Source organism: Nilaparvata lugens, chromosome 7 (assembly GCF_014356525.2).
Source record: "Nilaparvata lugens isolate BPH chromosome 7, ASM1435652v1, whole genome shotgun sequence".
Taxonomy (NCBI): Eukaryota; Metazoa; Arthropoda; class Insecta; order Hemiptera; family Delphacidae; genus Nilaparvata; species Nilaparvata lugens.
This window is the reverse complement of record NC_052510.1, coordinates 32519855-32532516: the sequence shown is the minus strand read 5'-3', so window position 1 is coordinate 32532516 and position 12662 is coordinate 32519855. Positions and strand designations below refer to the sequence as shown.

At 32.8% G+C, this 12662-nt stretch overlaps 1 long non-coding RNA gene across 1 annotated transcript; it reads left to right on the top strand.

Annotated features, from left to right (window-relative positions):
• Positions 1–1887, top strand: LOC120352372. The gene is made up of 2 exons (XR_005571809.1): positions 1–523; positions 1759–1887. It is a non-coding gene; the product is annotated as an uncharacterized LOC120352372 (long non-coding RNA).
• Positions 1888–12662: the final 10775 nt, after the last annotated feature.

Sequence of the window (12662 nt, the reverse complement as noted above, 5' to 3'; positions counted from 1 at the left end):
GGAGATCAGAATAATAGTGGATGATGAAGTAATAATTTATTTTTGTCAAAGATTTACCTTTAAACTCATAGGCTTAAAATTACTAAAATTCCTGCATACAAAATATTATCAATTGTATTTTTTATGCTTGATCAAATACACAGCTGCAAGATCAATAAAAAGTGGTTCAACTGATGAGAGCACAGCAGTTATTTCAAGTCCTTTGACATTTGCAATTGTTAAAAATTTTCTTGTAATATGCTTTGAATTAATTGCTTTTTAGGAAGTCTCCAAACAATAGAGAAAACCTCTTATGATAATATCATTCGAGTTCATAGAGACATTGCAGTCAACCAACCAAGGGAAAACAAGATTACTCGCGATATCAAAAAGGCGATTCGTCGTTTAATCAACGGAGAAATAAGAATTACACACTTTCTGAGCGCAGTGGCTCATGGTGTCGAAAACATTGTCAATAGGCCACTGCCTCAGAATGAGTGGTTCCTTCTTGATATTGCTGGAGAGGATGAAGTGATGTGAGAAGGTAAGTGTCAGATTGGCGAGATAACCATTACAATCAATGGTCGACAGCCAAAAAGTTACATATTACTTGTACCTTGATTTTAGTATGTGGAAATTATCATTTATATTAAAGCGACAGAGTAATTTTTCATTTCAAATGGGATAACCAATGAATCCTAATGTAATATTATTCTTGTGAAATAAATATTTAGCTGTATCCATAATTTTTACCAACTCTGCACTAGTGACACCCTGGGTTGGAGAACTCACTCATGAACTGTTGTATTGTAATTTTTGAAACCCGCAAATTTTTATTATACAGAGTTGATTAAAATTATGAAAACAGCTAAATATTTCTTTTACAAGAATTATTTGAAAGGAGGTTTCATTGGGGATCCTATTTGAAATGAAAAATTACTCTTTCGCTTTAACATCTTTTTCCCTCATATGAATCGAAATTCATTTTTTTTAATGAGAAGATGGTCATGTGATACATGATTTCAATACAGAGTTCCAAGAGAAAATCGCACATTGATATCTCAACCCGTATCAGTTTGTTGATGTAAAAGTTGCAAATTAGCCAGCTGAAATCATGTGTCAGCCCATGAAGGACTGTCTGTGTGACAGCTCCCAAATAGCCTCAGCTGATGTTATGAATGAATGAATGGAAAAACTGTAGTAATTGCATGCAATGAATTCTTCAACTGGCTTAATGATAAATCACAACAAATGTTTTACTTGAGCAATTTCAATGTTATTTGTTATATCCTGAAAAAGGACGAAGGAGTCGGTAAATTTTGTTGGCCAACGAGCTTGAGCTGTAAAAAGAGTCGAAGAATATGTGTTCAAAATTTGAAGTTGATTGATCAAATCTTTCAAAAGTTATTGTTGAACATACACACGACGGACAACGACTTTGGCCTTGAGTTGAAAGTAAAAACTCGCTAATGCTCGATTAAATATTTTTTATGGATTCTATATGCATTTTCTAAATGCATTTTTATTGATTTGTATCACAGCCTACTATAGATTATCTAAAGTAAGCCATGTTTGAATGCATTTTCTATATGCATTTTAGTTTGATGTTACTATGATTATATAAATGTCCTAAATATTTATTGATAATCTACAGATGTGGTTCAATCAGTTTAAACATGTGATGATAAGATGTTAGGAACTCCTGACTCATAAACTAGGTAATATTACTGTTTTCATTCAAATAACTGATTTAAAAAAAATTAATTTTCATCTTTTCAGGTTGTCCGTATCTCCAGAAGAGGTTGTAAATATTAGGTGGATAGGAAATATTATTAGGATAGATCTGTAAATATTATAATGTATTAATATATAAATAAATAAATTGCAACTTGAAAATTATGTAGAATATCAAGACTTTTTATTTCTATCATTAAAAAAAACACCTTGTGTGACTAATTTGTTTCAAATTTTCGATGTAGTGTTTTTTCCTCACATGAAAAATCACTGTTGTTGGGTCTAGTCCAACAAGGAAAGTTCAGACTTGATCATTGTCCAGATGCTGCATTACAGATCTGACTCGACTAAAATTATAATGTACAGCAGACAGCATTGGAATATTCAAGAAATATATTGAGAGTCATAAGAAAATATAATTGGACTAATGTGAATAATAGTGCTTACTATTAAATTGATAAAATCTATCACTTTATTTTTTAATTACAACACAATATAATACAACTTGGATAAAATATAAAAATAGAAAATATAAATGAATGTTTAAATATAGATAGAAATACAAATCTCAGAACCCTTTTAAATTATTTTATCACAACTTAATTTGGACATTAATGCCATTTTCAAGTTTGAAAATGAATCGGAATGCTTCAGACTTGAAAATGGCATTTAATGTCCAAATCATGTAGTGATAAAATAATTTAAAAGGGTACTGAGATTTGTATTTCTATTCATATTACAAAAAAGCCCTAAAGAAAAAGAGAAATAAGTGTTTATATGTGATTGAGAAACTACTAGACAAATAATTATTATGAAAGTTTGGGAATATGTTGTGTGAATAAGTCTCAAGTCTAGTAACACACACATCAATTTTTGAACTTACGATTTTATGCAATCCTAATAAATTTGATTAAATTGAACAAAATTTGACAAACATATATTATGATGTGATCATGAGTTTGTCAAGCTCCTGGTAGAGTTTATAAGGACGGCAAAAAATTGTTCATTCAAAAATTGATGTGTGTGTAGTTAGACTTTGGACGTTCGATAAAAATTAGTTAGAATTTTTATTGTACAACCAAAACTTGAAGTAGCTTTTAGACACATCGATTTTATATCGTGGACGTGCATTTTCAATGATTTCCTCCAGCTGCTTGCCAGTAGTAACATATTGCCATTTAAAAGCCAAAACATAGCCTCCCACACATTTTCTCTTACCTTTGAACCAAATAAAATAGAATTTATTAGGTCATGTTTATTTATGACTAGACTGCCTGTTTATCAGCCTGCAATGTAAACGCAATGCTGTGACAACGTCCCATGTTCATGAACATCACAATGTCCCACTTTTGTTTCAGTTTGTCTGGTAGGAATAGGCACTCGAAGATGAGAGATACTCCCTAAAGTAGGAACTTTGAATTTTACCCATTGAATAGTCAATATTGTAAATAAGGATATTTATTTAAAATAACTCTTATTCTTTTGAAATACAAAAGTTTTTTAAGTTGCCTGATTTGAAAAAAATGTCGTAATTAGTTTGTGTTTTATTTCTGGTTCAAAATTTTTCTTAATAACTCAATATTTTCAAGTTCTGAGAGTTTATTGAATGTCATCATTCTATTATATTCGGTTTTTAATCAAATCAAATTCAAAATTTTTAGTTTTATTTCTGGATTGAAAAAAGGACTCAAATCAATTCAAGAGGATAGCATAACCTATAATTTTTATTCATTCATAACTCTACCTTCATTGTATTATCATTCATCCCATCATCATCACCTAGGCTTAAAATACTTCTACAAAGTCGCCTTTGTAAAATAATAAATAAATTAACAGGATTGGCTCGTCAAGTGCTTCAAAGGTCTAGAAATCTTTCTAGTTTGATCATCGTATGACTTGTTTATCAATAATCACCTCGGTCGGTTCTTCTAAAGTTGCGTTTATACCAAAGTTATCAACAAAATGTTTATTTTTCCGTCCTTATAGATTCTATTACATTAAACGGATCTTGACAAACACCTAAGCACATCATTTGTATGATAAGTTACAGTATGTTCAATCTAATAGAATCTATAAGGAAGGAAAAATAAAAATTTTGTTAATAACTTTGGTGTAGACGCATCTTTAGCTAGGCACTGAAAAGCCTTCCAACGATTACCACCAAATAGTAGCAAAGCTGCCTTAAATATTACTAAGAATATTTATGATATGAATTATGGAATTATCTGATACTTTCATTAAACATAGGATGTCTAATCTGGCAAGTCGAGCAGTTTATTCAGAACCAGTTATTGCAGATTCGGCTCATAGTTTCCAATACGTATGATTGACTCTTATTGGTAGAAATACTGTATATTTAACTTTGAATATAATATTTTTACCCTTTTGAAAATGAATATTTCTACAAATTTTGAATTTTATTTGGAAAGCTTTCAATTGTAATTAAGAATTGTGAATTGTAATTGAGAAATAGTAAGATGTAAGTTACATGGGAAGTTGTTAATTGAAGATTAGAAAATATTCCACTTGTCCAACGTCACATTCCATACTTGCATTCTTTGCATGAATTTTAATTCAGATTTAATTTTAATAAGATCAACTGGATTTTCAGCAGAAATTTCTGACTAACATATCTCATTACCGTATCTCAAATTGAATTCATACTTTCTCAAATACAATTCACTATTCTTAATATTACATGATGTGATAACTTCTAAAATACGAATGTCTATTCTCAATTATTAGGCTACAATTGATACTTTCTTGAATCAAATTTGAAAAGGTACCTATAGATTATCTCAAGTCTGGTAGCCTATAGGTAATACCTACACATTTATAATCAATTCAACCAGATTTTAGCGAATACTTAGCCGTGATAAAAAATAGCCATTTAATAACAATAATAATGCTTTTATTAAATCAAGAGCTTTTACAAACACAATTTTGTAATAATTTTGAGTCAATACAATATAAAATACCTTTAAATAATAACTTTTCCACTGAGTAAACTGAATTCCATTCAATCACAACAATGTATGAAAAAGGATTGTCTGTTTCATTGTTAAATCATGACTAAGTGCCAAGAGCCGGTTAAATTTTAATTGTGATTAATTCCAGGAGAGCCAATCAGACAAACCGTATTATAAAAAATGCCTTCTCTGATTGGTTCTTGTGAAATTAATCATGGTTAAAATTTAGCCGGCTTCTGTGCAACTGACATTAATTAGAAGTTATTATTAATATAAAATATATCAATCGAATATGAGAAAAATAACATTGATTTAGAAAAAATCATCAGTCTGTAATAATTATTTTAGTAAAAATAGAATTGCTATCACCCGATTTCATTCTTTACCTATTTTTCCATTTTTTTTAAATAATGCAATGTTTCCAAATACCGGTGACATAGCCTATTAAAATTACGCCAAAGATAAGGCTAAAATCAGCGTTTTGAAGTGCATTATCGTATTTCGAAAATTACACAAGGTACATCTAATTGAAATTTTGTAAAGTTTATAACAAGATAAGCAATGCAATTATTACTGATAAAATTTCAGGAGCTCCGTAATATTCTTGAGAAAAATGGCGGATAATGACTAAAAATCCATGTTTTTCACCGTTTTCTCGAAAACGGCTCCAACGATTTTCTTCAAATTTATACCATGGATAGCTATTTATAAGCCCTATCATCTGGCATAAGTCTCATTTCTGGGGAAAATTTCAGGAGCTCCGTAATATTCTTGAGAAAAATGGCGGATAATGACTAAAAATCCATGTTTTTCACCGTTTTCTCGAAAACGGCTCTAACGATTTTCTTCAAATTTATACCATGGATAGCTATTTATAAGCCCTATCATCTGGCATAAGTCTCATTTCTGGGAAAATTTCAGGAGCTCCGTAATATTCTTGAGAAAAATGGCGGATAATGACTAAAAATCCATGTTTTTCACCGTTTTCTCGAAAACGGCTCTAACGATTTTCTTCAAATTCATACCATGGATAGATATTATAAGCACTATCTACTGGCATGAGTCTCATTTCTGGGAAAATTCCATGAGCTCCGTAATATTCTTGAGAAAAATGGCGGATAATGACCAAAAAACCAGGGTTTACACGGTTTTCTCGAAAATGGCTTTAACGATTTTCTTCAAATTTAAACCATGGATAGCTATTCATAAGCCCTATCAAATGACATGAGTTCTTTCCTTGGAAAATTGCAGGAGCTCCGTATATTCTTGAGAAAAATGGCGGATAATGACCAAAAAACCAGGGTTTTCACGGTTTTCTCGAAAATGGCTTTAACGATTTTCTTCAAATTTAAACCATGGATAGCTATTTATAAGCCCTATCAACTGACATGAGTCTCATTTCTGGGAAAATTTCAGGAGCTCCGTAATATTCTTGAGAAAAATGGCGGATAATGACTAAAAATCCATGTTTTTCACGGTTTTCTCGAAAACGGCTTTAACGATTTCCTTCAAATTTATACCATGGATAGCTATTTATAAGCCCTATCAACTGACATAAGTCTCATTTCTGGGAAAATTGTACGAGCTCCGTAATATTCTTGAGAAAAATGGCGGATAATGACTAAAAATCCATGTTTTTCACGGTTTTCTCGAAAACGGCTTTAACGATTTTCTTCAAATTTAAACCATGGATAGCTATTCATAAGCCCTATCAAATGACATAAGTTTTTTTCCTGGGAAAATTGCAGGAGCTCCGAAATATTCTCGAGAAAAATGGCGAATAATTACTAAAAAGCCATGTTTTTCACGATTTTCTCAAAAATAACTTGACCGATTTTTTTCAAATTCATACCCTGTATAGTTATTTATCAGCTCTATCAACTGGCATGAGTTTCCTTTCTGGGAAACCAATGGGGGGTCCACCCCATCCTTGGGAAATGGACTTAGTAACCTCCTTCTCGTGCATGAGGTAGGTAGGTAGCGCAGTTCATAAAAAGAACACATAGTCGAGATATTTCATCTGTAGAACAGCTGTTTTGACGACTTTAAAAAATGACGACTAAAAAAAATCATCGAATTTCACATTCACACAAAGAAAAAGTACTTTGAAAACAATTATATATACACCATATACAGAAGTCTGATCGTAGTTTCAAATATGAGCAAGGAAGTTGTGTGAGTGTACCACACCAGATTTTTTTTGTCTATATTTTTGACTGTCGACCAGCTCTCCAGTTGAACAACTTATACCCACCTAGGGAACTATAAATACCAGGTACGCGCAGTCGCCATTTTGAGTCACAGAAGAAGGAGCCAAATTCAAATTACATCCGTACGCTATGTTGTATGGTTTTGGACAGAATTTATAATTGACATCACTGAAGGACTGAAGTGGCTTATAAAATTGATGAGAATATTTTTCTAACAAGGATAAATTTAAAAAATGAACGCATTGTTCAGAACAAAATGAAATGATTTGTATAAAATTAAACAAAACCTGGTACTGTACCTTACAAAACTAGTCCAGCTGTAGTCCTTCAACTCTGTGCCTCAACATTATTAGTTTTGGAAAGGTGCAGTCTTCAGAAAAAAGTTTCTATCAATCATAATTAATAGTCTACTCACTACTGCATGGATTATTATTAGATATAAAAATTATCAATACCAGAGTAGGCCAGTAAATTATTCATATCAGTCCGATTTTGGATGAGAAAAAGATATAGGCCTAGGCTATACTACTGTAGCTTGCACTAGCTTAGAAGACTCGCCGTTACTAGTGTATTGTAATAGTGAGTCTTCTAAGCCACTAGGATCGGTATTTTTTTAAGACAATATTAATATTCATTATAGAGAGCTCATGATATCAAGGAGAATTTGTAAGTAAGCCTATAAACTAGGTAGGTAGTGATAATATTGTAAACCAAGCTACTGCTCAGCTTCAACACTTACCTATATTAGGTACCCTATAATAGGTATGGTAGCCTACAGTTTGTAAGTTCACATTACAATAATGTCAATTATCCATGTAATATTGTTTTGAGATGATCAATTAGTAAAATAGAAAAAGCTTAGCGACTAATAAATTTTTGTGAAAGTACCTGGACAGTACCGTACCCAGTGTCTTTGACTCATGAAAAACAAATCAATATAATAATGCTCACAAACAGCTCATGTAAGAGTAAAAATGAGAAAATAGACCTTCGCAAACAGACCGCATGATTGCATACCAGTCAGAATCAACAATCACGTGATACCATATGCAAACGAGGCAAAATATGTGCCATTACTCTGGATGCCAAGCTTCGGTGGAGAAACCATGTTAAGAAAAAGTTGGATGAGCTCAACTACAAGTACAGTATCGTAGAATGTATTGGCTGATAGGAAGGAATTCAAGCTTATCAACCTACAATACAGACAAATTCTAAGGCCTGTCTGGTTGTATGGTGCACAACTGTGGGCTGTACTGCAGAAAGCAATATTGGCATCATCCAACGATTCCAAAACAAGTTTCTTCGAAACGCTGTCAATTCTCCATATTTCATCAGGAACGCCGACCTTCATAGAGACCTTCAGGTGGAGACAGTCAAGGAGATGATTGTAAAAACAGCAAGGACCTATGAAGAGGCTCTACATGACCACCAAAATGTTGAGGCAATCCAGCTTTTGGACAACTCAACATTAATGAGGAGATTGAAAAGGAAGAAGCCAACAGATCTGGTGTAAACCACCAGGAGTGCTTAGTGAAAGTGGAAAAAATTAACATATCTATTTAGTGCAGTTATTATGAATGAGCTAATTTACAACAAGGAGAAGCTATTACAAAACTCTTCTTGTAAAATGAATTGAAGTAATTATTTAGGATAGAAATAAACTGATCGTTAGTCCTAGTACTAGTAACAATGATAGTCCATTAAAAAAATAATTAAACTGTTATGTACAAGACTTTAATTGCTCAAACACTTTCAAGAGCCTTTTCAAAAAACCAATAATCTTGGAACTCAATGTTGTTTGAAACTGATGACTTTAGCTCCACTAATGGCTACAGACCTAAAATTACTATCTCATTTTCTTTGCTTGATTTATAAATAGGAGTGATTTTAGCTTCTTTCCAGATGAGAGGAAATTCATTGCTTCTAATTGACAAATGAATAATATTTACAATAATGGTAAAATTAGTTATTTCTTCAATTCTTTGATGAAATAATGGGTGTACCATCTGAACCACTACTTCTATCATTCTTCAAATATTTGAAAGGTGAAGGCGTTAACTACATCTATCTCACTCACTTCTCCTAAATTGAAACCTAAAGTTTGAAAAAATATCATTATCTTTGAGTAAATCTTCAATATTACTATGGTAATATTTACTATAGTATAAGTTGCAGCTTCGTTGTAAACTAATTTGAAAACGGTTTGACTCATTTTAGTGAAAAAAAGTAACTGGGTATTTATAAAATAGAAAATTATAGTACCCTTTACTGACAAAGCAATACAAGCAGTTGAAAGGAATGCTATGCTATGACTCAAAATGGCGACTGCGTGTACCCAGTCTTTATAGTTCCTTATACCCACCCGCTGACTGTTCTTATGACGTCATAAGGACGGTCAGTTTACAGAACTGTCACTTTGCAGGACGGTCAGTTTGCAAGACGGTCAGTTTGTAGGACGGTCAATTTGCAGGTCGGTCAGTTTTTAGGTCGGTCAGATAGTATACACCCGGGGGTCCAAGGGGCGGAGCCCCCTGGCTAGACGAATATGGCGAGCGATGCGAGCCTGACGGCTAGTGTATTATATGCCGATGATGTGAGGATTCACATCGATATTGAAGTGCAACAGTCAACAAAAATTGGAATCTGAGTGAGTGCAAAATCGCTTTTTTAAAACAAGAGGAATGGTTAACCGCTAATATACTCTTACTGAATCGTGAAAAAACCAAGCAAATACCTTTCAGAACAGCTAGAGGGGCAACTTTGGAAGTAGAAGACAGAAATGTACAACCTGTAGACAATATAAAAATTCCAGGAGTGTTATTGGATTCAGAAATGTCTTGGAGACCTCATTTGGAATCTTTAACAAGTAAGTTGAGCTCTGTGATATTCATACTTGGAAACTGAAAGGATTGTTGGACACAAGAAATCTGAAAGGTGTGTATTTCGCAATGTTTATGTTTGGTCACTCTTCTGACCTAAGGGATTATATTTTGGGGGAACACGAGTAAAGTTATCAACATATATTACAAATCCAAAAGTGGGCGATACGAGTGATTATTGGAGAACACATACGTACTTCAGACGTACGCTGAAGACTCTCCCTCTTCCGAGCTTGTATATCCTGGAAACCGTTTCATAGATAAGAAAAAGAATAATTTCAGAACTGGCTCTCATTTCCACAATTATGGAACAAGGCATAGGGTTTCGAGATGATACACACAGGACCACTACCTATGTATGAGAGGGGAGTAAAGAGTGCTGGGATTCGACTGTACAATAAACTACCAGCAACAATAAAATAAAATACAGTACGTACATTTAGAGTATTGATGAAGGATCAACTTTTAATCAAATAACATCAATGATGAATTTGAAGCACATTAAGAGAATTTATTCATCCTTGGAAAAACAGCTGATAATTTCGGCGTCTGTTGATGATGGAAGTGAGTGAGCGAGTGCATGTGTGTGGGACTGAGACAAAATTATGACTCAGCTGTTGAACTTTTGTACATAATTCAATCAGGTACTTAGTGATAGTTGTACAAAAGCCGGTTAAATTTTAATCCTGATTAATTCCAGTAGAACCAATCAGATAAGCTATCTTTTTGAGATGGTCTTCTGTGATTTGGTTCACGTGACATGAATCAGGATTAAAATTTAACATGCTTTTGTGAGAGAAATTTTTGCATTCCTCTGCGAATTAATCTCAATCCACTATGATTAAATAGAACCTTTCTGTATGAACTATGAATATTTATTATAATTTCTTCTTTCGTAATAATTTTTATATGCTTTTGTAGGTACTCTAGAGCGGAGCTCGGCGCCCCGATATTTATCATGAATTGGAATAGGTTGTCACTGATGTTGTGTTGTTGGTAGTATTTACTTTTTAACATTACAGGAGTAAATAACACAAGTCGAACAAAATGTATCTTTAAATGGTTTGGTTTTTGGAATAAAGATATCATCTGAACAAGTACATTTTGTAAATTCTATCTATTAATACCAAATATCGGGGCACCGAGCTTTGCTCGTTATTTATTCATTGATGAACAGATTTATTTCATTGATAATCATTTCTTTAAAATGATTGGGGAAGTACTAACAGACACAGCCCAAAACTGTAACTTACCCGAATTTTGATTTATTCACTACGAAAAATATATTTCGTCTGTGATTTATTCACAGACGAAATCATCATCTGTTTTTCCATGGATGAATTATCCTTTTCATGTCCTTCAGGGAGTTTTCTCAGGGATGAGACCTAGTGCAATCGAATTTTGATATCATAAACCTACTATATTCCAAATTTCGTGAAAATCGTTAGAGCCGTTTCCGAGATCCGTTGAACATAAATAACCAGATAGCCAGATATAGAAATAGAAAAATATAAACAGATATACATAAATTGCTCGCTATTATAATAGGATAACAACTTATAGTCCAGTCAAATGGTCGTTTTTCAGGAAACAGCCCCGAAATAATTTTTTCCGATGGTTCTATATATATTTTGAGCGCTGAATTCTAATCTGAAATTTGCTGACACACCAGAAGGCGACTTCACCCCAAAATTTTGGATTTTTTTAAGTTTTCCATTTAATCTCGAGAACCTTGAATTTTTCGAGAAAAAGCATTCTCTATATAATATTAAAGATAATAAATTTCCAATGAATTGAGTGGTCGCGCAGGACTACTTTTTGGATACGCAACTTTGAATGTGCGAGAAATTTGTGATATTTTCCCCATTCTCACAGTCTCGCATATGCAACGTTGCGTATCTTGTGGAACACTTCAGATGCAAAATCCAAAAAGTGGTCGAGGTTGTGATGAATTTTCTCCTCTTTTCACTCCCATGAAATATACTTCTGTTCTCAATACCGTTCAAAAGTTACAGCCAATTGAATGATGATCTTTATTTTCTCATTTTTCTTGCGATTTTACTGTTATTAAAGAGTCTCTAGAATGAGTACAATGCATGATAGAAACTTGCGATTGGTCTTAAATGAGAGAAAATTTTATGCTCTATAAGCTGAGTTGCCCTAATTTTAGCCCTCAATTGATCTTGCATTACTGTTTATATCAAAAAACTATCGAGACTGTGAAAATGAGAAAAATATAGCATATTTCTTGCAACAGCAAGGAAACTCAAACACAGGACCATTAAAAATTAAAATGAAGCAAAGGAAATCAGAATAATAGTGGATGATGAAGTTATAATTTATTTTTGTCAAAGATTTACCTTCAAACTCATAGGCTAAAAATTACTAAAATTCCTGCATACAAAATATTATCAATTGTGCTTATGCTTTATATTGAGTTACACTTAGCAAAATATAACATTGTAAAGGTGGGAAAAATTAACTACATTAGGATATCTCTATTTAATACCTTAATTTTTTAATCATAATTCAAAATGTTGACATAAAATATACAAAAAATCTTGCCCCCCCAAAAATGTTGATGGCGCAAATTGCGCCATGCCCCCCCTTGTGGGCACCCCTGTAGCCGCTCCAGATGGGGGTAGAAGAGAGATCTCTAAATTTTATAAAGGGCAAGCCATGGGACTTTATAAACAACAAACTTTTGCTCTCTATTCGACTTCTAAATTTTATTTTATGAACTAAATACTTGAAATTCAGATAACAAATAATCTGCAACAATTGATTGAACTCAAGAAAACTGCCTGTAAGATTTTGCTAACTGGATACGAATATTAACTGTTCACGAAGGTAGCGTGGACTTGACTCATTTTAATACTACATCATACTAT